Genomic DNA, 27,078 nt, shown 5'->3' on the forward strand with positions numbered 1-27,078 from the left:
CCTTGAGTTCTTGCATGAGTCGAGAGTTTTCTTCCATTACTGCTTCTATTAAGGAGTCGTCTCCCCAGGGTTTGTCTGGGAGTTGGTTCCACTGATTAGCTCTAGGACCTTGAAGAGATGAAGAGGGAGAAGCACCGGTTAAGTGACTGCTGAGCATTTGAATGGGGATTTGCAGGTGATGGGAGCTGTGGACGAACTAAAGACGGGCTCCTCCTCTTAGTGCCCATGCACTTGGGAGGGCATCCGCCCGCAGAGAAAGAAAGACGGCGATGCAGCTTAAGGGCGGGAAGCAGGAGGCGGGTGATCAGACAAATACAAAAGTATTAATTTTTTAAAATTGTAAGTACTATTTCCATTAAGTTTTTTTTTCAAACATGTATTATGAAAAGAGTAGATCTCAATGCTAATGCTGCAAACTTGTCTCTAATTTTTTAATGTACTTAAAGGTTCTACTTTATTGTCAACATACAATTCATAAGGTTCTCTCCCCCCCCTAAAAAATGAAATAAAAACCACCGAAGTTGGTAGAGTAGATGACAAAGACTTTTGGACACGTGAATGTAAACACAAACAAACAAACAAACATTAGCCTATATAAAATAGAAAACAGAAAAACTTTATTGCGGTCACACGGAAGAATAAAGTTGCAGATTTGCAGAAAAAGAAACAGGTTTTGAGAGATTAATTTGTGGTCGGTGAGCTTAATTAATGATTTTGGGAAGTCAATTAAGTCTAATAATAAAGGACCCATGTTCAACTTTGCAGCATGAAAGAGGGATTTGGAGTGATTAATCTTTAGGAGCCCAATTTTGAGTGTTTGTAAGAGATTAATTGCATCTCATCAGCTCTTACCTAATAAATTTTTAGCAACAGATGCTGCAGTGACATGGGCGATCACTGTGAATACAAGTTGAAGGAGCGATTAATCTGAGAGGATCCATTTTCCAACTTGCAGTTGATATTCTGTTAATCTAATCAGCACAAGATGCTTCTGTGAAGTTGGGTGGTTCAGATTGAAGAAAGCTGCCTTCTGAAAAGCTAGCTTTTTGGTTGAAGGTGCCTGAACTTTTAACCTACTGGTAAGTGTTTTTATCCCCCTTTCCCACCCTAGCTCCATACAGAGATCCTATAATCTTCTGCAGAGTTTTCTTCTTTTTAATACAGTTCAAAGTTGTCGATTTTTTTTCCACTACCATAAGATGCCCTGTTCTGCTGCTTTTACTTTTGCATTTGCATTCCCCCCACTTCCCCCCCCCCCCCCCCCCCCCGCCCCCCCCCCCCTTTAGAGAGAAAGCATCAAGGAGAGGAGGGGAGGGAAAGGAACCTTGCAACCCCTCCTCCCCTTCAGCTTCTCGGTTTTGGACACCAGGTGTGTCTGTCTATTGAGACCAAATGGCTAGTGACAGCTTTGTGAAGGTCTTGTACTCCATGGGATAGGCTCCAGACAGATAATTAGGTTCGGATATAGACATGATTTGGTCTATCTACATCGGCAAATGGCTTGGCTAGATAAAGTCATGGTTTCAGTCAAGGAGTGCTTCCTTGTACACGATGTCCACGGGTTGCAAGTCCACTCGCATGCGTGTGAGTGCTCGCGCACCCATGCGTGTGTTGTGAATGGACCAAAAGCTGCCAATGCCTAAGTGTCACTCTCAGAGATGTTCGTTGGTGTTTGATCACCCTTGTGTTGTTAATGAAACGCCATCTGTCATTAACTCTTCAGGTTTTTCACTTAAACATGTTAACCCCCCAGTGAGTCAAGATATGTATGGTCCATCCATTACATGCCCTTGGCCTCCTGAATAAAATTCCTTTTGTCAATGACAATGGGTTAGATATGAAGTGTGAGAGGGAAGGTGTATGGGTTCTGGCCTTCTGTCTTTCCTAATTTTGGACAAGGCAAAAGGGGAGACTCAATGCAGTGTCTTGGTAAGGGGGTCTTTGTTTTTGTCCCTCTATTCAAGTTGGAATTGATGGTCATCAGGTGTGGAAGGAGGCAATTGATTATGGGCAGGAAGGAAGGTCTGCCATTCTTTTGTCAGTTGGAATAGGAGTAGGAGTCAGTGGAGGGTCGAGAAAGAGGCACATGGTGGAAAAGTACAGTCGGAGTGTCTTCTTTTCAACAAGCAGCAGGCTGAGAAGAGAGAGTGGAGAGGAGGGGGGGGGGGGGGGGGGGGGGGAGCCAGGATGCCCGAGAGTTTACCATCCTTTGCCTGGATTATCATGTTCTTGTCATGACTTCTGCTTTCATTTTCGTCAATGGCCTCTTTTGGGCATTTGCAGATTCTTTCTTTTGGGATTTCTCCATGGAGAACTTTGAGGAGCTTAAAGAGATAGGGTCAGGCAATTTTGGTGTTGCTCGTTTGCTGCGCAACAAGGAGACCCAGGAACTTGTTGCCGTGAAGTATATTGAACGAGGCCCAAAGGTGAGTGATCTCATGATCACTTGGCATCAAGTGCATGTCTGGCTTTATAAACTTTGAAACTGGTTGCAGCTGTCTGAATATGCTGTGCAGGGGAGGGGCTTCCTAAAACAACAAAAAAAAACAAATCTTTTTTTCTAACAATGACTTCTGTTTGTTTAGATCGATGAGAATGTTCAAAGGGAGATAACCAATCATCGATCCTTGCACCATCCAAACATCATCCGTTTTAAGGAGGCAAGTTTCTAAAATGTGTTTTTGGTGCTTTATTTAAGCTGCACTGGGTTGACATTGTGATGTGAAGTGCAGGTTTGTCTCACACCCACACATTTAGCAATTGTCATGGAGTATGCAGCAGGCGGGGAGTTGTTATGAGCGCATTTGCAATGCCGGCCGTTTCAGCGAGGACGAGGTTTGTCAAGGCATTGCTAGCATTATCAAGGTTTTAAAAGCTTTTTTTACCCATGTCATATAATTGAGATTGCTCGGATGTATATGTTATTTCTGTGGTCAGGCAAGGTACTTCTTTCAACAGCTCATTTCAGGAGTAAGCTATTGCCACGACATGGTATTACAGTGTCATAGTTTTATGGTAATTGAGTTGTTTTTCATAAATGTGGTACATCAAGGTCATTGATATCTGACTCCCAAAAGCCAATGGTTGTTTGCTAGCGAATTTGTCACCGTGACCTGAAGTTGGAGAACACCTTACTTGATGGAAGCCTGGCACCTCGGCTCAAAATTTGCGACTTTGGTTACTCCAAGGTGATTACTTCCCAAGTGAATTGTAGACACGGACCATAACCATGATGATTTTGAGTTTTTTAGTTTGCAAGTAGCTTTCCTGATTACATGACTTATGGTTGATTTCTTTGCAGTCATCTTTGTTACATTCTCAACCCAATTCCACTGTGGGAACACCTGCTTACATTGCCCCGGAAGTTTTATCTCGGAAGGAGTATAATGGCAAGGTAAGCTGCATTCATTAGCTGTAAATAATCATTAGTCTTTGTTAAACTGATTGATCCATGCGATCACCTTGAAGTGGAGTGACTTTACTGGAAAACGTGGTGAAAGCTACATTTCTTGGTGCCTTGGAGGGAGCTGGTCTTAAATACCTGCCCATGCAAACCATCTAGTCTTACATGTACCGCAGAATAACCCGATGAAGGCCCACACCTTTTGGTTATTACTTTATTTCTGGAATTGAAATGAGCACAATGAATAGGACCTGGTTTTTCGACAGTGTGGAACTGACCTTCTCTGCTGAATCGGGTGCGGGCTGAATGGGAGGCTTGATGTCAAATGCTCACTTGTGCTTGATTGCAGATCTGATGGTTGAAGATGAAGTAGTAGGTAGAGGAAAGAACCTTTTAATCGGGAAATTTACTGTCCAGATCTGTGCAAACCTGTCCAAACTTGGCCAAACCTGTCTTGATGAGATGTTCAGGTCTACAAGTCTAAGGTGGAACGGCCAAATCCCCCTAAGACTGGACCTTGATGCAACCAAACCTCTCTAGATGCCATGGTCAAACCTGTGGATCAACCTAGCACCACATGCAACTTGTATTTAATTAGAGACGAAAGATACCACCGTGTCCACTACCTCATTTTCCCGTCTAGGCTTTAGTCTAGCCACCACTGGTATACTGTCTAGGTATAAGGTCCCTGACGACCTTTGCTTTTGTAACTAGCTCGATATCCAGCTAGCCACCCGTAAGCAGTCCACAACCCTCAACCTTCTGGGTCCACCCATAAGTTGGCTGGGTCATACAGCGGATACAGTGGTCTTGGTATTATCTCTCTGCCCCTTTGGAGGCTTCTGATCTCTAGTATGCCCCTGCATCACGGCTCTTGGTGAAAATCATGCCTATGGACAAACCATACTAAGCCATGATATGTGAGTGAGCAATATGAAAGTGTGTTCATCATGACTCTGGTTCCTCAACTTTGGGCTTAAAAGTGTCCAACCCCGTGGGGTTTTATACCATGCTTTCCCGATCGTCCTCCTGCAAAACAACAGGGGTGGAGGATAGGGTCCAAGCCATCCTAATGCCATGTCATTACTAGCCACAGAGATTCCATAGGGAAAGCTTGTCAATTGTCAGTGTAAAAGGAACACCACCTACAAAATGTCTATAACCTGTTTCTTAAGAGGTCAATCCCATTGTTCATCAAGTGTTTCCACAACTATAGCTGCCCCACCTCAATACTCAGCCCCACCTATAGCTGCCCCACTATAAGAGGTCAATCCCATTGCTCATCAAGTGTTCCTGCTAGCGCCCTTAGACGTGCAAACACGTCTCCACACCCCAGCTAAGCCTAGGCCAGTCGGGACGTAACATACTTCCCTCCTCCTATTCATGTTCTCACGAATGCATGAGGAGACAAGCCTATGTAAGCCAATCCTTGGATCCAGTCACCTGTCCACAGCACCTACTCAAGCCTACTGCCTCTTACCTAGGCCAATGTAAGATGACTCTTGTAGGCCTTGCTACAAAGATCCAATTTCTTATTGTCAATCCAACTCTCATCCAAGAGCTGAATCCCAATAGGACATCCAGTCTTAAGTGTAGCAAGCTCTACCACAACCCTAGCACAGATGCACAACACAACTCAACTGTCATACCAAATGGCATCCTGCATTAGTTGTCGGCAAACACTAGTCCACTTAATGCACAAACAAGTCCTGATGTCTTGTACTTCCACCACGAGATTTTTCCTGTCTAATCCTCATCTAAGGTTGAACAAAGATTGTGTTTTCACACAACCTGTAGATATGTCTGCTTTAGGGCAAGCATAGAACTCCCTTCAATTTCTGTGTATGTCCCATGTCCTCGAACAACCAGAAGTTTCAACTACTTGTCATTTCACCAAATTGGATTGGACTTAAGGTTATCAAAGGTCCACACAATCCCATTAATAGAGATCCCGAAGGACAAAGGTTATAACATATTCCACCTCTAACATGTCCATGGGTTACACCCCATCAAATAGGTGGAAAATCCATATGACACCAAAATCCTGGAGTCAAAATAACCTTGAGGAATTCCGTCCACCCTGGAGTATCAAACGGTCCAACTGTCAATTGGTCTAGACATTCAGTCTAAGACCAGCTCCAAACTTCTCATCTCTCTCATGTATGTCCCTTGTGATGTGTTCCATTTAGTTCTTTTGGCACTTTATCTATATGCCTAATCTGAACCCGCCTCTATGTTTGTGATAACCCACCTCTGCATTTTGATGGCCATCGGCTGTGCCAACACTTTTGGCATGCTTGGTGGGACGACCAAGCCACACATAGTACTGATTAGGGAGCTTTATGATCCTGGTGGGACATTGAAGATGCTGATGGCAGCAGACCTTCGCCTCAACAATGGTGTCAAAACATGGAAACAAAACATACAACTTTTCCCCCGAGCTCTACTGTGATGTTGCAACTGTGTTGACTACACTTTAGCTCGATAATGCTGTCACCCTGCTTCACAACAAAATGATACAATGAGATCACCCCAGAGTACATTGACCTGCTTCGACTCACTAGAATCTACCACTGTCTCTGCGGATGGTGAGAGTTCAACAAGTCGGGGCTGAGGGAGGCAGCCCAACACCTGCCGGCACCTACGGATGCAAAGCTAATGTGGAAACCTGACTACCATGCTAAGGAATTAATCAAGATAATGGAAAAGATGAATGACATCTTGTGCGAACTCCTCATGAACAAGTTGGTATACTTCAACTAGGAGGGAGGAGCGGTAGGCAGCATTTTGGCACCAAATAGGAGAGGAGTTGTGTAGAATGATAACTTAGCTTGCACAACTGACAGTTTTATCAATAATGGGAAATAGGAGGTGTTAGTATTGATGAAAAAAGCCACTACAAGAAAGATTGTCAATACCATAGATATAAGGGATGCCATGAGCAAGGGTACATACTACAAGCAAAGATATTGTCTGTTGGAAATATCAGATGTGTATGCAACCCACCAAGACCATTTGCAAAGCCACCACAAAGCATGAGATTCAGATACTTGATAAAGCAAAGAAGGAACTGATGAATTTCTCAAAATTCCGGAAGGAAGCAAGGCACTAGCATCTGCAGAATAACAGGGATATTCAAGCATTTAGAAGAATTCCAAAACAACGTGGAAAGGTCCTTGGCAATCGCAAAAAAGATAGCAAAAAATTGTGTAAACATGGAGTCAGATGAGGAAGAACACTACTATGAAGAAGAAGAAAGAATTAATGATGAAGTTGATTTTGCACTGCAAGAAACAAAAAGATAAGAAGAGCAAAGCATTTGCAAAAATGAGCATCTGTGCACCACACAAAGATAAGAAGAGCAAAGCATTTGCAAAAATGAGCATCTGTGCACCACACAGAGACAACATGAACATTCGAGGCCTTACAGTGGTTAGAAGTGTTGTTCCAAACCAACATAGCCAAGAAATGAACTAGGAGGAAAAGAATCAGAATGTGACAAGAGTTGAGGGGACACACGAGGAGCAAAAAGGATAGAAGAGCCATGAGCGGCCTTCAGATGTACCAAATTGTTGGGATTCGGAGTTGTATGTGTGTATAACCATGTTTGTGTGTCCACCAGTGTGTGTGTGTGTGTACATCCCCCAAAAGGGTGTGAACACTCACTTATGCGTTATGTGTGTGTTTTGGTGGGAACCCACTCTTATAGTGGTTCACATAATATCTAGATATTTTTACTTGCTTGACAACATTGCTTATTTCATGCAGAAGGAGCTTCGAAGGTTATAAAAGGCATTGTACTTGGTGTATGAATCACACCTGGGCAAAGCACCTCACAAAGCATAATGTGATTGCACAAAACATTCTCCTAAGCATGCCAAAAGCACACACGCATGAGGTGACCACATGCATGGCACTCACGCATGAAAGCATATGCAATGAAGCATAAATGGCACTTAAGGAAGAAGAATTAAAGCATCAAGCACAAGCAAAAGAAAAAACAACAAGCACAAGAGGCAACAAAGACAAAGTCTACACCAAAGGCACAATGAAGAAGACAACGCCAAAAGGTGGACTCGAACATAAGCAGTCAAAGGCCAAAAGTCAAGCCAAAGAGCAAAGACCAAGAGCCAAGAAGCATCCAAGAATGCAAAGAAGAAAAAGAAAGACACGACATCGACATGAAGCATGAAGGAAGCAACAAGAGATCTTCATCAAGCAAGAGCAAGAAGATCTCAAGCAAGCAGCACTAAGTAACAAAGGAGTTACCAACCAATATCCTAACCTAATCAATTCATATGTTGTAAGCTACCAAATGAGTAGGCAAATCTATGTGTTTGTAAGCACGCTTTACCACCTAAGAGTAGCCAAAGAGCACCTAGCAAATGTAAACAATCCTGACCACCTGAGAGTAGCTAATCAAGCACCTAGGGGGGGAGATGTTCTATGTCCAAGTCCAAATGTCAATCCATCTACCACCTACATCAAGGGGGGGAAAGTATTTGTAAACCTTGGATCTGACCACCTTGGAGTAGCCTAAGGAAATGGCACCAAGGGGGGGGGGGTGTTGAGAAATGTGGTGCCATTGAGCACAGGAGTTGGTAGGAAGTGAGTTAAGTAAGCCAAAGAAGACACGGTCCAAGCAAGAAGCCATATGAGCAAAGCTAAATTATCCCACATAAGCTAGCAAAGCTAATGTTGTATCCACCTATATAAAAAGGGGCCATTTCAAACAATCAAATATGACGTAAGCTCTTAAGCCTCTTTATGAGTACAAGTCTCAATCTTGTAACCTAATTGTGCTCAGTCTAAGATTAATTAGTTTAGCAGTTAATCATCATGTTTATGCTTAGGTATTACCCACCTTAGATTAGCTTAATTACTTGATTAATGTAGGATTAGTAGTAATCACCATAGCCATGCACATGTCCAGGATATCCATGTTTCTCAACATTTACATGTGGATGGACACATCTATAAAAGGTTGGGCATCTTGGTTCTTAAAGGGATTCACGCTCACTTATGGAGGGTGGACAAAGTATTAATTGGGCATCACGTTCTCAATGAATTTCATGTCCATGAGGTAGGATATGAGACATTGGGCACCCAAAGTATGAGGAAATGGCAAAAAGAATCATGGACTTCTATAATGGGTGAGATCATAGATGGCCGAATTTCTAAAAAACATGGCCAAACTTGTTATTCGTGCCAAAATCTTTATCCTATGGTTAATAAGTATAAAAAAGGCTGATGTTTGTGATCTTCGCCGACCTTCTTTGAGCAAAGGCTTCGTACCCTCAATACAATTGTTGTTTGTTGTCCATACCTTGGTATATTAGTATGTATTGCTTTGTACGGCCTGCTATGTGTGGCTGAACTAGAATGCTTAGGCAGCTATGCCTTTAGTTTCTCGTGTACATTTAAAATGCACAAAGAAGGAAAGCCAACTTTTTGAAATGACATGGGATCTATACAAACTAAAGCATGCACAATACTAACACGTTAATGGTTCATTCTTAGTGTTGCTTGTGAAGAAACATAGATTACTTTTTGCGACGACACATACAAACTAAAGCATGCACAATACCAACACGTTAATGGTTCATTCTTAGTGTTGCTTATGAAGAAACATAGGTGACTTTTTGCGACGACATAAGACTACGACAAGAAGCTCATCAACACAGGAACAAGTGTACTAATAGACATGCACGTGTTTCAATTTTGAGAGAGATTGTCAAGAATGAGGCTGATGAATATTGACTCTAGGGTTTGCACAAAAGCTAGGAGAAGCTATGGGGGATGGAAGATCTCCATGTTACATGTGTTGTGTGCAGAGAGAAAGAGAGATAGATAGAGAGAGATTAACGCTCTAGAGACATAATATGTTGCGCGACTCAATGAGATTCACTTGATTGATTAATGATGTTCACCAAGTACAATGCTTTTTTCGGCTTAGAGTCTTATCTTTTGACTAAGTCACATACAAAGGGGCGATGACACATGTCATGGGCTATGGCATCATTGCTTATATACACACACATAGAATCTATCCTTTAGAGGTTGTTCACACACATAAGCACACCTATACACTAGAGATTCTTCACACACACAAACATACATAAGGGGCGTTTTACACATATGAAGCTCTGAATACTCAACAAACCTCCCCTCAGAGCAAATGGGAAGATGAAACGAAGAAACCTTCAATAGCCATTTCGAGCTGGCCTCCAAACTGTACACTACTGGTGCCAACACCTGGACCTCAGAAAATGGGAAGATGAAACGGAGAAACCTTCACAGCTGGCCTCCAAACTGCACACTACTGGTGCCAACACTTGGACCTAAGGTCAGCAAGGCATGATAAAGGATCTTCACCCTTAAACATGAGAGCGTACATCGGCTGTCCACACAAAACAACCTCTCCTTGACCCAAATAGGGAATGACATGAGAAAGGAGCCTTTTATAACATCAAGGTCCTTTTACACACACAGAAAAAACACCGAAAAATCTGACACACACAAGATTATTTGGGGGACAAACTGGGCAGGGAACCCTTGATACACATAAACAAAAAAAGAAACACCAAATTTGTTTTTTTATATTTTGACTTGTGCTATTTGCACATGCTGTCTGTTGGAATCAGGGTTGTAGAAAAGCACACAAAGCTTGGAGAAGAAGAAGCAAGAATGCACACAACACACAGTGTATCAGATTGTGTCAATGCACAAAGATAAGTTAGCCCTAGAATGATGGGCGTATATACAAGCCGGGGGAAAAAACCTCCTAAAGAGGGAAAAAGTGGCCCCGGCGGTCCTAAGTGTGTTTACACACATCACTGCCTATATATATGGCAACAAATCCCCCCTGGGAGTGATGGTGTGAACGAGAGGTGGCACTCATGTATAGGGAAGTGCCATGCCCGAAGTAGATCAGTCCACAAAGGGGAGCAAGCTCAAAGCTTTGCGGAAAGCTTCAAACTTCTCACGAGAAAGCGCCTTTGTGAAAAGATCGGTGAGGTTGTCTTGTGTTGGCACATATGCCAAGCTGATATCTCCTGCTGAGAGTCTCTCCCTGACATAGTGATAATGCACCTCAATGTGCTTTGTGCGAGCATGAAAAACTGAGTTTCTCGCAACTGCCAATGCGCTCTGACTGTCGGTGTAGATAGAGGTGGCAGACTCCTGTCCAACACCCAAGTCAGCCAATAAGCCGTCTGAGCCACACACACTCAACCGTAGCTGTGAAAGCTGCCCTGTACTCAGCTTCACAACTAGAAGTGGCCACAGTAGGTTGCTTCTTGCTCAACCAAGATATGCATGAGCTACCGAGCATGAAACAAAAACCACTTGTGGACACTCTTGTGTCATAGCAACCAGCCCAATCTGAGTCCGAAAAAGCATGTAAATCTGGCGGCAACAATCCCCCCTTGGGATAAATCAACCCAAGATGTATGGTGCCACTCAAGTAGCGAAAGATGCGTTTAACTGCCTTCCAATGCTGAGACCCTGGGCTATGAATAAACCTGCTCACCTGTGAGACTGCAAACTGAATGTCCGGCCTCGTAATGCATACATAAATGAGGCAACCAACAGCTGTTTGATAGAGTGTGACATCAAAGTGATCTCCAGCATCATGAAGACTCAACTTCAAACCTGTCTCCATTGGAGTAGCAATAGGCTTGCAGTCTTCAAGGCCAAATCTCCGCAGCAATGTCTCAATATACTTTGTCTGACACAAAGCAATACCTCCATCATACTGCTTAAATTGTATCCCCAAATAATGATGCAAATGAACCAAATCTGACATCTCAAAAGAGGCATTCAAATCAGCCTTAAAATCAGCAATATGACTCTCATTTGGTCCTGTGAGCAGCATGTCATCGACATTGAGAGCAATGATTAGATGTACATCATCCACACGTTTAACATACAAAGTGCTTTCTGTTGGACTATTTTGAAAACCATGTGCAGTCAAATATACATGTATCTTTTCATACCAAGCTCGTGGTCAAATGTAACATGCGTTGCGGAAGCGTGTTCATGATTAACGCTAAGCAAAGAAGATAACGCTAATCCTATGTTTAGCAAAGACACAAAAGAGAAGGAGAGAGAGACCTAATCTACTATATATTGCCAAAACATGCTATATATACAATGATCTTGCTGATTCACAGCTTCATGATGCATACCAAAGATCCTTGCAACCCTCTACTTGCAATCGAACAAGAGAAGCTCCTGTTGATCCACCACTGTGTCCTTGCTGCCTTGCAGACTCTGACAAATGGATCCTCTTGATCTTTGAATGATGATTCTAATGAATGCCTAATGATCCTATTTATAGGAAAAAGGAATGAATTCGTAATCAAGTCGGTTTTGCCTATTTTTCCCACAAAACATTGTCCAAACAGTCATATTTTGTGTCCAAACTATGCCCAAAAGGTGTCCCAACCATTGGGCTATGTTTTGGGCACTTCCGGGAGCTTGTAGGGCTGCAAAATCTGCTCTAAATCTGCCCCTAAATCTACCCATATATTTGCTAATGAGAATATACATGTCTATGAGCATTGGGATGAACGGATGCACATGACATCCCCTTTTGCTAAGCTTGGAACACTGGGGTAATCCATACACCTTTGCTCCGTTTTCCTTCTGGTCCAATTGAAGATTGCACTTCATATCCATCGGCTCAATCCCCAAGCTCTCTAACTTGGTCTTCAAGTTCTCTGGCTTGGTCTTTAGATCTTCTGAAAACTCCTCTGAAATTGTCGAGATGACCTCATCCTTCTCCAAATAGGATTTGGAGAGATCCACCTCCTTGGGAACTATCGGGTTGACCTCATCCTCCTCCAAATAGGATTTGGAAAGATCCACTTGCGCGAGCTGTGGTTCTGGTTTTGGTTTGGCTTCTGGCTCTAGCTTTGGCTTTGGTTCTAGTTCTGGCATGTGTATCCCGGGTAATGGCACCTCCTCGGAAACACCTCTTTCTGTGATCACATCTCCCGAGAACTCTTGTCTTAGAAGCTCTCTTTTCGTTGGGTAAACGCTCTCGGTCATGGGCTGCTTTACAACCCTAGGTGATTCCGTCTTGGCCTTTGTTGATGCTGCCATGAATTGTGCCCATGTCTCCTTGAGTTGTGTCCATCTTTGCTCGTATAGAAGTGGGTCTTGACGCATCTCTTCTTGAAGCTCTTCTATGAGTTGTTGCCTAAACCTGGCCCCAACGATGATTTGTTCATACTGAGCATAGCGTTCTTGTTCCCTTTTGTATCGTTCATCTTCCTGTCTTCGACGACTCTGCAAAGTCGTGAGAAAGTCATCGTCCATTGCCTCTGAACTCATGATATTATTTTGCTGTTTTTCCTGTTGTAATCAGTCCAAAAACCCTAACTTTAGAGTTCTACATGCTTTCTAAACTCCCTAGGATCATGCTAGGCTGAAAACTAGACTTTCTAGCACTATACTATGCTGAAAATGAGCAAAAAGTTGATGCAAAAATGTAGATTTAATGCAAAAACGCAAACCCTAATCTTGCTCGTAAACCCTAAAATGCAAACCCTAATTTCAGAAACCCTAATTCAGTATGCACCATATATAAGCTAAGAACTGTCCTAGGATGACCTAAGCTCTGATACCAATGTAACATGCGTTGCGGAAGCGTGTTCATGATTAACGCTAAGCAAAGAAGATAACGCTAATCCTATGTTTAGCAAAGACACAAAAGAGAAGGAGAGAGAGACCTAATCTACTATATATTGCCAAAACATGCTATATATACAATGATCTTGCTGATTCACAGCTTCATGATGCATACCAAAGATCCTTGCAACCCTCTACTTGCAATCGAACAAGAGAAGCTCCTGTTGATCCACCACTGTGTCCTTGCTGCCTTGTAGACTCTGACAAATGGATCCTCTTGATCTTTGAATGATGATTCTAATGAATGCCTAATGATCCTATTTATAGGAAAAAGGAATGAATTCGTAATCAAGTCGGTTTTGCCTATTTTTCCCACAAAACATTGTCCAAACAGTCATATTTTGTGTCCAAACTATGCCCAAAAGGTGTCCCAACCATTGGGCTATGTTTTGGGCACTTCCGGGAGCTTGTAGGGCTGCAAAATCTGCTCTAAATCTGCCCCTAAATCTACCCATATATTTGCTAATGAGAATATACATGTCTATGAGCATTGGGATGAACGGATGCACATGACATCCCCTTTTGCTAAGCTTGGAACACTGGGGTAATCCATACACCTTTGCTCCGTTTTCCTTCTGGTCCAATTGAAGATTGCACTTCATATCCATCGGCTCAATCCCCAAGCTCTCTAACTTGGTCTTCAAGTTCTCTGGCTTGGTCTTTAGATCTTCTGAAAACTCCTCTGAAATTGTCGAGATGACCTCATCCTTCTCCAAATAGGATTTGGAGAGATCCACCTCCTTGGGAACTATCGGGTTGACCTCATCCTCCTCCAAATAGGATTTGGAAAGATCCACTTGCGCGAGCTGTGGTTCTGGTTTTGGTTTGGCTTCTGGCTCTAGCTTTGGCTTTGGTTCTAGTTCTGGCATGTGTATCCCGGGTAATGGCACCTCCTCGGAAACACCTCTTTCTGTGATCACATCTCCCGAGAACTCTTGTCTTAGAAGCTCTCTTTTCGTTGGGTAAACGCTCTCGGTCATGGGCTGCTTTACAACCCTAGGTGATTCCGTCTTGGCCTTTGTTGATGCTGCCATGAATTGTGCCCATGTCTCCTTGAGTTGTGTCCATCTTTGCTCGTATAGAAGTGGGTCTTGACGCATCTCTTCTTGAAGCTCTTCTATGAGTTGTTGCCTAAACCTGGCCCCAACGATGATTTGTTCATACTGAGCATAGCGTTCTTGTTCCCTTTTGTATCGTTCATCTTCCTGTCTTCGACGACTCTGCAAAGTCGTGAGAAAGTCATCGTCCATTGCCTCTGAACTCATGATATTATTTTGCTGTTTTTCCTTGCTGTACTAATTCTTTCTATTTGCTACTTCCCTTAGTGCTAGGCTTCATTATGGCTGAGTCTGCTCTGCATCTCCAGAGGTTTGACAGAAACTCAGTACGAAGGGCTTTGTGTGAATATATGCTCTTATATGTGTGTGTGTGTGTGTGTGTGTGGAGTGCGTGTGTGAGAGCGTATCTTGATACAAAGTTCTACACCCACTATTGGGCACTGATGACGTTAGTGGGGATGTCGTAGTATCTAGTCCATACTATGCATAATGGAGTTGATAGTTATATAGTCTTGTGGGTTGACTACCATGAGTGTATAACATCCACGTTCCTAAAAGGTGAATTTGGGCGTGTTCCTGGATTCATCTAGGTATATATATAAGGGCTGTTGTTTCACACCTATGAAGCTCCAAATACCCAACAATGATCGAATTGTTGAATATAGAAGCAACCTCTCACATAATATTTGCACAACATGTAAACTAACATTAGTTATTGATGAAGTTAATTGTTTTGACTACAATAATGCTTCTATTGTGCATGTGTGTGTGAGTGAGGAACAAAAAGACCATACACAAGGTATGGCAAGGTGTCCCGTTTAGATGAGCACTTTCATTGATGAAAGTGGAGGATAGAAAATTGTTGTAGAGCCATATAGTATGTAACATTGTACTTACATGTCAGGCACTTACTTCCAGATCGTTTCTCCTTGCTTTTTGTATATTTGCTGCCGAGTTTTCATTTGGTAATAATAATATTCTAGAATCTACATATACAATGAAAATGAGAAATTAGAATTGTAACCTTGGAGAGAGAAGAGCAACGTCTCCTAACTTAAAATTTTGCTTATGTTGTAGGATGACAAAGCCTCGGATACCAAGAATAGATACACCTTCAAATATGGTAGGTAATTGCTTGAATTTGTAAGTTGGCCACCATCAAAAACAGATAGTTTATCTCTCGAAGTGGTAGATTGATCACCAAGATTCGAACAAGAACCTTCAAATATGGTTGAAAGTTGCCTACTGCTTAACATGTAATCAACCATCAAAATATTTGAGTTAGCGCTTTGTGAACGACCTCTCGGAGGAACCTTAGCTTATGAAGGTTTAACTTTTTGTGTTTTTTTGTTTTTTGGTTAGCTAACAGGACGAAACAAAAACAACTACTACAGTTATGACAACGGAGATCTTTAGATTGGATGGCAGCACCCAGGTAACACACCTGGTTGCTTGCAGCAGAAGCAAGTCACCACTCGTCAAGCTTCTCTCCTTAAGATCCTAATGGTTGTCTGTGTATGCCATCGGGTTAGGCTAGGGTACCGGGCCTGCACACTACATGGGCGGTTGCCACATCACCCTCCTTGCCAGCCTGCTTGAATGCCAGCCCACTTGCCGCTTGCCTGCCTGTTTGGATTTACACCTTGCAAATCTTACCATCTTCAAAGGAGGAAGAAAGCAAGGGAAACAAGCAGCAACTTGTGTGAGGCAAGGACTTTATGGCATTGAAGTTGGAGTTCAAATCCCCATAGGCACCCCGCCCAAGTAAACAGCCGTACTGCTGCTGTACCCTTGCCGTACTTCTGTTGTACTTGCTTATGCTGAATCTGCCCTGTACTGATTGCCTGTTTACCTACTACAGTACGTGCCTGTGTATGGGATTTACCGGCTGTACCAGATGCCCTAGCTGCAGTTCCAACCTGCCTGAACCTGTCTATATGTACCTGCTGTACCTGTTGTATATGCCCTTAAAGTTGCTACTGTGGGAGCTGTACCGCTCATTAGGGCTTCCTGGCTACTGGTCATGCTGGCCATAGGGTGCCCAGGAATGCACATGAAGTTAGTAATATATCATGCTTGTATTGTTTAAATACTCCTTTGTAATATACAAATTCCAAAGAAAGAAGGGGGGTGGGGGGCAGGTGTCAGTGGCCCATTCCGGCCCCAATGTGGTGTCCCGTGTGTTGGGTATTCGGAGTCTCACGTGTGAAAAAGCCCTTGTATGTCTGTGTGAACACTATCTTATGTAAGTGTGCGAAAAACCTATTGTGGCCACTTAAGTGTGTATGTGATAAGCAATGATGTCATGGGCACTTGCCATGTGTCATTGCCCCAGTGTGGTATGTGTCAAAACATAAGTCTCTAAAAGCCTATAAAAGGATTGTACTCTCTGAAGCTTTAGAATCATTAATCAAAGTACCATTGACGTGCAATCACTGAGCCCCTCTCATTTCAGTTTGTCACATCTCTCACTCCCTCTTTACTACACTCATCACCATGTACCCTTTTAAACCTCCATAGCAACTGCTGTGCTAACCCTAACAGTCCTCAAGTGGTATCAGAGCCACGCTCACCTCCTTTAACATCTGGTTGCTGCCGAAATCTGGCGGCACTAGTGCTGGTTGCACCACCACTTCCCAGCCCGGTTGGTGGCGCCGATTGTTTTTACTGGTGGCACTAGTGCCGAGTGCTCCATCAACGTCAGCTGCCCAGCCCGCCTCGCCGAGACTGTTCCGCCAGCTGCTGCCGCTTGCTCAGCCCGCCTTGCTGCCACTGTTCCACCAGCCCGTTCGTCGGCTCAGCCGCTTCCGCTTGTCTTATGTGGCTTGCTTCGCCACCTCTTTTCCGCCTGGTTTGCCCTTGTTGTAGAGAAGGGCTTCTCCAGCACAAAGGACAGCCCTTTGCATCTCTTCCATCGACACCCTCTAATACTCCTCCTTTGCTTCATCTCCCTATGATCTGACCTGCAAAGTCTTTTCCCACCGGCTTCTGCTTCTAGCTCTTGTACGCTTTGCAAAAAGCTTTGGGCCACTTCATCAAGCATCTACCTTATGGACAAGTTCTCAGGTACTAGGTTTTCGACATGGCAGACCAAGATGCAGTTACTCTTGATGAGGAAAGGACTATGGGAGATTGTCACCGACTATGAGAATGCTCTTTCGATTGAGGGACCGGAGTTGAGAACGTGGAGGCAATGCAATCAATGGGCAATTGCCATCCTCGGCCTTGGACTTGCAGATTCACTCATACATGTGGTAGACTTCAAATCAACGGCCAACCAAATGTGGAACAAGCTAGAAGGTATCTTTGGGAACAAAATCACTAATTCCAAAGTATTTGAAGCTTAAATTTTATGGTCTTAAGATGGAAAACAATGAAGAATTAAGTGACCATCTTTCAAAGTAATACTCATTAGTTTAGCAGCTCACTATCTTGAAGTGTGAGCCTGATGATGAAGATGAAATGGTTGTTCTTACAAAAAGTATGCAAGATGTTACTCGATTCCAACCATCCCTCGAAGTATTTCACCTAGCTTCAACGACATTCGAGGACATGATAGCACTGCTTGTTGAAAAATACCGGAGAATCAAAGATGGTCAAGCATCTAGTAGCAACCTCGGGGACGATAAGGCCTTTGCTAGAGCACAGAACTGAAGGGCCAACAAAAAGAAACTACAGATATTGTCATCGTTTTGGACACAAGGAGGCACAATGTTTTAAAAAGCTTGAGAAAGGGCAGGAGAAGCACCATGCAAATCTGGTAGTTGAAGAACAGAACCCAATCGAAGAAATCAACACACCAACCGCCAAGTCTCCCTCAGTGAGGAAGACAATGACGGCATTCTAGATGTTTTTATATTGTGTGAGTTTTGTGAAGTACTGAGCACCGTTGAGCCTTTCAAGGATGTATTGTATCCTTGGCATTGGGAACTTATTCTTGATTGTCAACTTGTTCAAGGCTTGGTAATCCACACAAAGACGTGCGGTCTTATCTTTCTTCTGCACAAACAGAATTGGTGCAACAAATGGAGAGGAAGAAGGCCTGATGAAACTAGACCTCAGCAATTGTGCTAGTTGCGTCTCCAACTCAGCTTCCAATGCCTTGGAAAGACGATACGGAAACTTACTGGGAAGCTCAGCTCTAGGTACCAAGTCGATACGATGGTTCTCAGGATGAGAGGGAGGGGTCTTGGTGGAAGATCATTCTTCAACATGATGTCCTGAAACTGCTGGAGGAGGACGATCATCTGGGGTTCTAATGGAGTCGCGGTGGATGTTGCTATCTGCCGTGGGTGAACATAGATCATCGCACACTCAGCTCCCTTTCTGATAGCTCTACTGGCTTGAAGGTGGAAAATAAGTGGGATACCTTGAATACTCCGATCCCCGTGAATGATAGTAGGCTCAGGCAAACCTTCGATGATTGTGAAGGTGTCCCGCCTCCAATCAAGAATGTCCTCGCGAATGATAGTAGGCTTAGGCAAACCTTCTACGATTGTGAAGGTGTCCTGCCTCCAATCAAGAATGGGCGCATACTGGAAGAACCATTGAATCCCAAGGATCATGTTGCACCTGAGAAGAGGCGAGACAATGAAGTCCCTGTGAACTGAACTGTGAAGGCAAATTGTTGAGCTTTCTGAGAAATATGAGTACGTAGGCCGGGAGTGAACTTGTCTACGTCCAAATGGTACGGCACAAGGGCACATTTCATCTTGGTCGCCAACTGCGGCGGAGAGAGGGCATCTTCGGAACTGCCCATGTCGAAGAGAACAACAAATTGTTGCCCCTTCACGGTGCCATAAGCTCTGATAAGACCTTTCTGACGCTCTTCAACTTCGCCCTCCTGCATATCATCGAATACCACTGCAGGTACCGCATTCAAAGCGGGCAAAAGTTGAACAACATTGGTGGTTGAGGGCGGGGGTGGTACTATTGTGGCGGTAGCCACTGTACAGGCTGGTTGTTTGCTCTTTTCCACCTACCATTTGGTACAATACTTCTTGGCGTGTCTCGTGTGGTATTAGAAAAAACAACGCTTCTCTTTGAAGTACCATTCCTTCTCATTTGATTGTAGGAATCCTCCAGTAAGGTCCTCCTTGATCATTTCTTCAGGGGTCTTCTTAGGTCCATCTTGTAGCTCCTTCCCGGAGCTATTATGGTCCTTCTTTTTTTGATCCTTGTTATTGTTGTTGGGAGTCCCCTTACCTGACTGTTGGTTAGACACCTGGTTCTGTTGGTTGGTCTGCGTCTGCTACTGAGGTTTGGGGGTGACTAGAGCGGTCTTGGGCTTGCCTCCATTGAGCATCATCTCCCCCGAATGAACTGCTTGAGCTTCTTCTCCTCGGACTTTCCTAACAGTTGAGCTGATGTGATCACCTTGTTGGAGTAAGTGAGCATAGGGGAACCGTTCTGGGTGAGTGTGTAGAAATCATCTTCTAGATTTGTCATGTACTGTGGAGGTAGAAACCTGGTCTTCAAATCGGACACAAAGGTTGTCACATGCACTCTACACTGTAGTGCATGGTGACAAGATGGCTCATCATCAATGCAACACTGAACAACAGTAGAACTCTTTGATATTTGTCGTACGCCATGACCCCATTGTAATCCTCAGTCCAGGATATGTCAGGCACAAGCTACGTAGGTCATTCCTCAACCTTAGGGAGTCAGTCAGTCAGTCAAAGTCCCTTAACCCACTTGGAGAGAATCATTCATGCAAATAGAAGTCATAGAAGCCTTAGAGTTTGCATCAAGACATGTTTGCATTTTTGTATAGCATTCATCCCATGTGCATTTAGACCACCTAGACCATTGCAAAAGCCTCACAATATTATTTGGTATTTTTCCCATATTTTATAGTATTTATTTGGCATTTTTCCACATTATTATCACCATTATTTATTTATTTGCAAGATATGAAGCAATCAGCCAGTTTCAGCCAGCCGACTTGCTCATGTAGTGCATATAAATAGCATCACTTGCTCATCCCATCAATCATCTCATATCATTCAGCCATCAAGCCTTCAAGCGCTTCATCCTTCAGCACAAGGAAAATTAACGCTTGAGCATTCAGCACATCATCAACAAAACGCAGCAGAATTCAGCATTCAGCCCATACAATACCTTGCGTTTTCAGCATCTACACAGTTTTCAGCATTCATATCATCATCGTTTTGCTACAGCCCTTCCGGTGTAGGTAAAACACACGCATTCACTCATTTTTCAGCATTCATTCACAGCCTAGAAACAGTCCCAATCAGCCCATATCTCAGCCTCAGATTTGCAGCCTTCCTACATTCCATTGGAAGAGTGCATAGGCTTGAGATCGGTGATCATTGGTGCTTCTACAACCGTGTACAGTTCAGCCCGACTTTTGGTGTTTCAGAGATCTTGCGTTTGGCTTATCTGCAGTCCAAAGTTGGTCCAAAGTCATTCTCTTCAAAGATAATGAAGCAAATATTCTTAGCAATAGGAGAGGGCCCTTCAGTGTCACGTGCACACCATTCAGGTGTACAGTGACATGGCATCATTTTAGCATCATAAGTATCATTAGAATTTATCAGGCATTATTCAGGCATTTAAATGAATGTTTTCAGCATGTACCACATGGTATGAGTTGGATTCAGCATTGTAGCATCACATTAGTCATCTAGGCAAGCATTGGGACATGGGGAAGGCAGCCGACAGCATGTTTACTTCAGCCGACTAGCATTATATACCATTTATGGTATTTTATGGGAGTTATGAGTATTTCAATACTGGCCGACTGCAGCCAAGCTGGCCGACCAGCACATGTTCCCTCATATAAATAGAAGAGCCTCATCATATCTCAGAACCAAGCATTCAGCCCAGTGTTCTCCAGCGTTTCTCCTCCAGGAAGCTTTGGGAGCAGCATCTTCAGCCAACGCATCAGCATATTCAGCAACGCATCATCATCAGCATTCAGTACTTCATCTTCAGCAAACGCATCTATTCTCCTTAGCGTTTCCTTCCCAGGTAACAGGAGTACATCTGCGTTTCATCATAAGGTCAGCATAGCATCTGTTCCAAAGCATCCCTTCAGCGTTTCCTTCCCAGGAGACAAGGGAAAGATAGTGGACAGCAGTATATTCAGCATATCAGAATATTCAGCATATAGGCAGCATATTCAGCAGTATAGATCCATTTGGATCTCATTGTAACCGCATTCATCATCTAATATAGCTGCATTGCATTGACACATATTTGTCTATCTCTTAAACATCATTAAGTGCAGTTTAGTTAGACTAAGGTTGTGATTACTACGGTCGAAGACCTCTTACCTGTTACATTGGTATCAGAGCGTTACAGGGTAACCAGCCTTAGAGCATGTTCAGTTCATCAGTCATTCAGTCAGACATCATGTTAATCGCTTCCGCACAGTTAAACCCAGTTCTCAAAATCTTGCAGGCCACCCTTAGGGATTTTCCCTTAGGTATGCATTAGTAACCCATCCATCTGCATTCTTGCACAGCATATAGGGTTGCACATGGCTTGCATGGTCATCATCATAGCAGTCAGTCTTGCACATGGCTTGCATGGTCATCATCATAGCAGTCAGTCAATCTTGCATCTGCAAGGCATACATGTTTACCCATGAACTCTCTGGGAAAGAATGACATCCATCATCAAAGGAGGACATAAGTTTGGACTTCAACTGGCAGCAGCAGGGGGTTTCTATTCCACAGAAGACGGAAGTTTGCTCCAACATCGCCTCAGGAGGTTCAGAGCTTCAGGAACGACGGAGATGGTAGGTGAAAGGTTTCCACAGGCAGGTCAGGGGTGACTCAGGTATTTCCAAGCAGTTTAGCAACATTTGCCATTCAGTTCCCGCAGTACAGAGAGTCTTGGCTCGAAGGATTTCACTCCTGCAGACGACCTCAGTCCCGGGAGCAGAAGACAGAAGGGGGCAGTGGTTCGGAGGAGAAGGATCACAGAGGAGTCGAAGGTTGCCAGGTATACCACCCAGCAACAGTTTAGCAGCGGGGAATGTCACGTGCACACCATTCAGGTGTACAGTGACATGGCATCATTTTAGCATCATAAGTATCATTAGAATTTATCAGGCATTATTCACGCATTTAAATGAATGTTTTCAGCATGTACCACATGGTATGAGTTGGATTCAGCATTGTAGCATCACATTAGTCATCTAGGCAAGCATTGGGACATGGGGAAGGCAGCCGACAGCATGTTTACTTCAGCCGACTAGCATTATATACCATTTATGGTATTTTATGGGAGTTATGAGTATTTCAATACTGGCCGATTGCAGCCAAGCTGGCCGACCAGCACATGTTCCCTCATATAAATAGAAGAGCCTCATCATATCTCAGAACCAAGCATTCAGCCCAGTGTTCTCCAGCGTTTCTCCTCCAGGAAGCTTTGGGAGCAGCATCTTCAGCCAACGCATCAGCATATTCAGCAACGCATCATCATCAGCATTCAGTACTTCATCTTCAGCAAACGCATCTATTCTCCTCAGCGTTTCCTTCCCAGGTAACAGGAGCACATCTGCGTTTCATCATCAGGTCAGCATAGCATCTGTTCCAAAGCATCCCTTCAGCGTTTCCTTCCCAGGAGACAAGGGAAAGATAGTGGACAGCAGTATATTCAGCATATCAGAATATTCAGCATATAGGCAGCATATTCAGCAGTATAGATACATTTGGATCTCATTGTAACCGCATTCATCATCTAATATAGCTGCATTGCATTGACACATATTTGTCTATCTCTTAAACATCATTAAGTGCAGTTTAGTTAGACTAAGGTTGTGATTACTACGGTCGAAGACCTCTTACATGTTACATTCAGTGGGTAATTTGGGACCCAATACGGTGTACAGTTCTATCACTCTCTCTCTCTCTCTCTCTCTCTCTCTCATGAGTATCACTGATGATGGATTTATAGAGAGGCCTAGATACATGGAGGGCTTTTTACCACACGGCTCCCGAGTGGCTATTGGTCAGCTCAGAGTTTCATCACACCGATTGGAGATTGAGACTGGCAGAGCAGCACAGATCCCCCGAGAGGAGAGGGTATGCAGATTATGCAGAGAGGAGGTGGAGAGTGAGGAGCATTATGTATGCAGATGCAGAGCATATACAGCCATCAGAGAGAGATATCCCATTTTATTCAGAGAGCCACATTCCCTACGCCAGATCTTTGAGGCAGCAGACCAGCGCATACTGGGGAGATACATTCTAGACATACAGCGCCACAGAGAGACATTATTACAGGCTCAGACAGCTCCAGAGGGGGGGCGACAGACACAGATTACTACATTTTTTCAGAGATCCATACCCCTCCCAGTCCCTACACGGCAGGGAATTACTCTCCAGAGACCAGAGACACTTAGAGCCCGCAGGAGACAGAGGACACCTGGCTTTCGGACACCACGCCTATACCAGAGAGAGATGACAGAGATCAGAGCTCAGTTTCACAGAGAGGGTGCGGAGCGACTGGCTCGCTTCAGAGCACACCCAGGCATGTTCTTCAGGGAGCTGTGGACACCCCCTTCACTGATGTATACCATTTTATACCCCCAGTATGGTACAGGATGGAGCTAGCTAGGTTGCATATCATGATTGTATACTCCATGCATATAGCTTTGCATTCTCCTAGTAGTAGAGCTCCATCCCCTGCATACCCAGATTCAGCTTTTTTATTCAGTACTTTTTCATTTTGTTGGGATGACAGAGGATACCCCATACAGGTACTCCAATTTGTCTCATAGGCCGAGTTCGGTCTTTTGGAAGACGTTAATAAAATCTTTCTTTCTTTCTTTCTTTCTCTCTAATCTTTTAAAGTTTGAAGCACTAAAGGTGGATTGCTCAAGACTCGCGAAACTCGAGATAAAGAAGGTGGTGTGAGACTTGTGTGACAAGATTTTTCATTACGCATAATTCCGCTGCATGTTACATTGGTATCAGATTCAGCTTGTCCACACACCCCGCATCCTAGCGTGAGAGCATTCTTGGATGGTCAGACTTCGCTCTGGCACAACCACCGACTTCAGTAACATGTCTATTGAGGAGAGTACACATCAGTACGAAGACGTGTCCCTCGAAGGAGACCTTGCTCTTCCGCCTACTACAGATACCATAGCTCTACTCTGAGCTCAGAACTAGCTTCTTATGGAGCGTCTCCAACTCTCGGAGGCAACAACAGCCAAATCCACTCCTCCAGTTACCCCCGACTTCGTCACCCTCTTCTTTCAGATGGAACAACAAAGACAAGAGGATGAAGCTAGACGGCGGGAAGAAAAAGTAGATAGACGGGACTATGAGGAAGCCCAACGCAGGCTTGACAAAGACTGGTGTCAGGCTGAACTCGCCGCTCGCCGCTCGCCGCTCGCCGCTCGGGAGCACCAACGAGAGCTCGATCGAGAGTGCATGTTACTCGAACACCAAAGGGAAAAGGAGGCCATACATCTGAAGTATCAGCACCTCTCTTTCGTTTCCCCACCCATAGGTGCCACCAGCCAGCATCCCGCGACATCGACTACCGTCATCTGAACTCAACCGAACTTTAGTAAGTATGATAGTAAGTGTGATCATTTAGCAGTTAATCAATTTATTCATCAATTTAATGCTCATTTTCCTTAAGCTAGGATCACAGGCCCTTAGCATAGAGTCCACGTCGCGGCTTCCCACCTTATGGGTGAGGCATTCACTTGGTGGCAGCATTGGTCTAGTTTTCATATAGACCCGACCACCACAGGTGTCACAACTTTTAGCTGGGATACATTTGTCCATGACCTAAAGACCAGATTTCTCCCTCCCTAGTATTTGACCAACCGGGCAGATGAGTTCTATGGACTCAGACAGAACGGGTCACCCGTGCTTCAGTTTTCCGGAAAGGTTATAACTTTAGCACAACAATTAGGGTTATTTGAGTAGGCCAAGATGGATCAATTCATTCGTGGATTAGATTCTAACATCCGGTTTACAGTTCGTAACTTTGAACCCAACACATATGACCGGCCTTTAACTTTGGCTCAAAATGAAGAAATGAAGATGAACGGGGCAAGTCTAAGTAATCGCAGCCCTGTACCAAATCCCAACAGCAACAATCTGCTTCGTAGCCGGGAAAAGGTGATGCATCTTCTAAAGATGCTAAGAAGGACGGCAATTCTAGCTCTAGTTCAGGGGGGGGTAAGAAGGATAAAGAATCCAAGCCTAAGAAAACCCATGAGGAAAAGGCTAAAACAGGTGTTGTTGGAGACTATCTTCCTCCAGAGGAGCAAAAGAAGTACTAGTTAGAGAACATATGTTTTTTCTGTCATACCATTGGGCATGGTAAGAAGGAGTGCCAGAAATGGCAAACGGAGCAAGCCTCCAAAGCACCTTCTGCCATAGCATCTCCTGCTCCTCCAGTCCGGCCTACTACCACAAACGCAGTTTAGATTTTACCTTCTATGCATCCTATGCCATCCGTGGTATTTGATGCTAAGCAGGAGGGTGAGAGCGATGCTGCACAAAAAAGCCTCATCTGAGCTTATGGCTCTGCCAAGGGCTGCCAGTTTGTAGTCCTATTTGACATGGGCAGTTTTGAGGACGCCATCTCTCCCCAATTGGCTAACAAAATGAACTGTACACTAGTGCCATATCATTTGGATGTGGACGGGTTTATACCTGGTCTCCACACCCACATATCTCAAAAGGCACAACAGTTTGCCTTTGTAGTTCAAAAGGCCTCATTCCAACGAGATTTCATTCTCTCGCCTCTTTTGGGGTGTGACATGATCTTAGGAATCCAGTGGATTTGTTAGTACGAATCTATTCCCGATTGCGAGTAAGACACTTTTACTATCTGTAAAGGTTTGCCTGAGCCCGTCATGATTCGTGAGGATAGAAGCATTCTTGGCATCCCGTTGATTTCTCATCTCCAGGTCCGACTGATTTATGTTCGTGCTCAGACAGCCTCTACCTCATCGGTAGCGGCTATCTCATCTTCATCCCCAGTCCCACAGTTAGCAGACCTCCTGCCTAGACATCAGGACATTATGCTTATGGACGATCTCCTGCCCAGTCTTCCCCCATCCCGTCCTGAGGACCATCATATCGATTTGGTCCCATGATTAGAACCTCCTAGCAGGTTCCCCTATCGTCTTTTCAAGACTTTAGAAGGCGAGCTAGAAAAGTAGTTATTTGAGCTCCTCCGAGCCGGATTCGTTCGGCCATCTTCCTCACCATTTGCTGCATCCATCCTATTTGTCCAAAAGGACGACAAGTCTACACGCCTTTGTGTAGACTACAGGGCATTAAACAAACTCACCATCAAGAATAAGTTTCCTATGCCAAAGATTGAGTACATTTTGGAGCGTTTAGATGGTGCAAATTTTTTTCACTAAGATTGACCTCGAGAGTGGTTACCATCAGGTCCGCATTTTTGAAGCTGACGTTCCAAAAACAGCTTTTCGGACAGAGCGTGGTCACTACAAGTTCATAGTCATGCCCTTTGGGCTTACCAATGCACCCGTAACCTTCAATAAAATGATGTCTAGGATTTTCACAGTCCTCATTGATAAGTGTGTTTTGATATTTTTTGATGACATACTTATATTCTCAGCCACTGTGGAGTAGCATGAGAAAGATGTGGAGAAAGTCTTGTAACTTTTGCGAGATAATGGGCTCTACATAAATGCCAAAAAGTCTATCTTCGGCGTTATAGAGGTTCAATACTTGGGCTATATCAGCAGTTTGGCTGGGATTCGATTGGACCCCTCAAAGGTTTAAGAGATCTTGGATTGGGATATCCCTCAGACCGCCCAAGAGATTCGTTCTTTCATAGGTCTTTGCCAAGCCTACAACACTCATGTTCACCAGTTTTCCAACCTTGCAACACCTCTCACCGACTTGTTCAAAGGGGGTGAAAACTTGTAGACAAAAAGTTGGT

At 44.0% G+C, this 27,078-nt stretch overlaps 1 pseudogene across 1 annotated transcript in view; it reads left to right on the forward strand.

The window, feature by feature from the left end:
* The first annotated feature begins 619 nt into the window (after positions 1–619).
* Positions 620–27,078, forward strand: part of LOC147617698 (serine/threonine-protein kinase SRK2A-like) — a 30,747-nt pseudogene continuing 4,288 nt past the window's right edge. Inside the window, exons 1-8 of the transcript XR_015262247.1 lie at positions 620–670; positions 874–1,079; positions 2,284–2,426; positions 2,586–2,660; positions 2,733–2,835; positions 2,938–2,991; positions 3,096–3,188; positions 3,302–3,394. The product of XR_015262247.1 is annotated as a serine/threonine-protein kinase SRK2A-like (transcript). The remainder of the gene's footprint in view (positions 671–873; positions 1,080–2,283; positions 2,427–2,585; positions 2,661–2,732; positions 2,836–2,937; positions 2,992–3,095; positions 3,189–3,301; positions 3,395–27,078) is intronic.

Source organism: Cibotium barometz, chromosome 36, assembly GCF_041138505.1.
Source record: "Cibotium barometz isolate CiBa-2024 chromosome 36, ASM4113850v1, whole genome shotgun sequence".
Taxonomy (NCBI): Eukaryota; Viridiplantae; Streptophyta; class Polypodiopsida; order Cyatheales; family Cibotiaceae; genus Cibotium; species Cibotium barometz.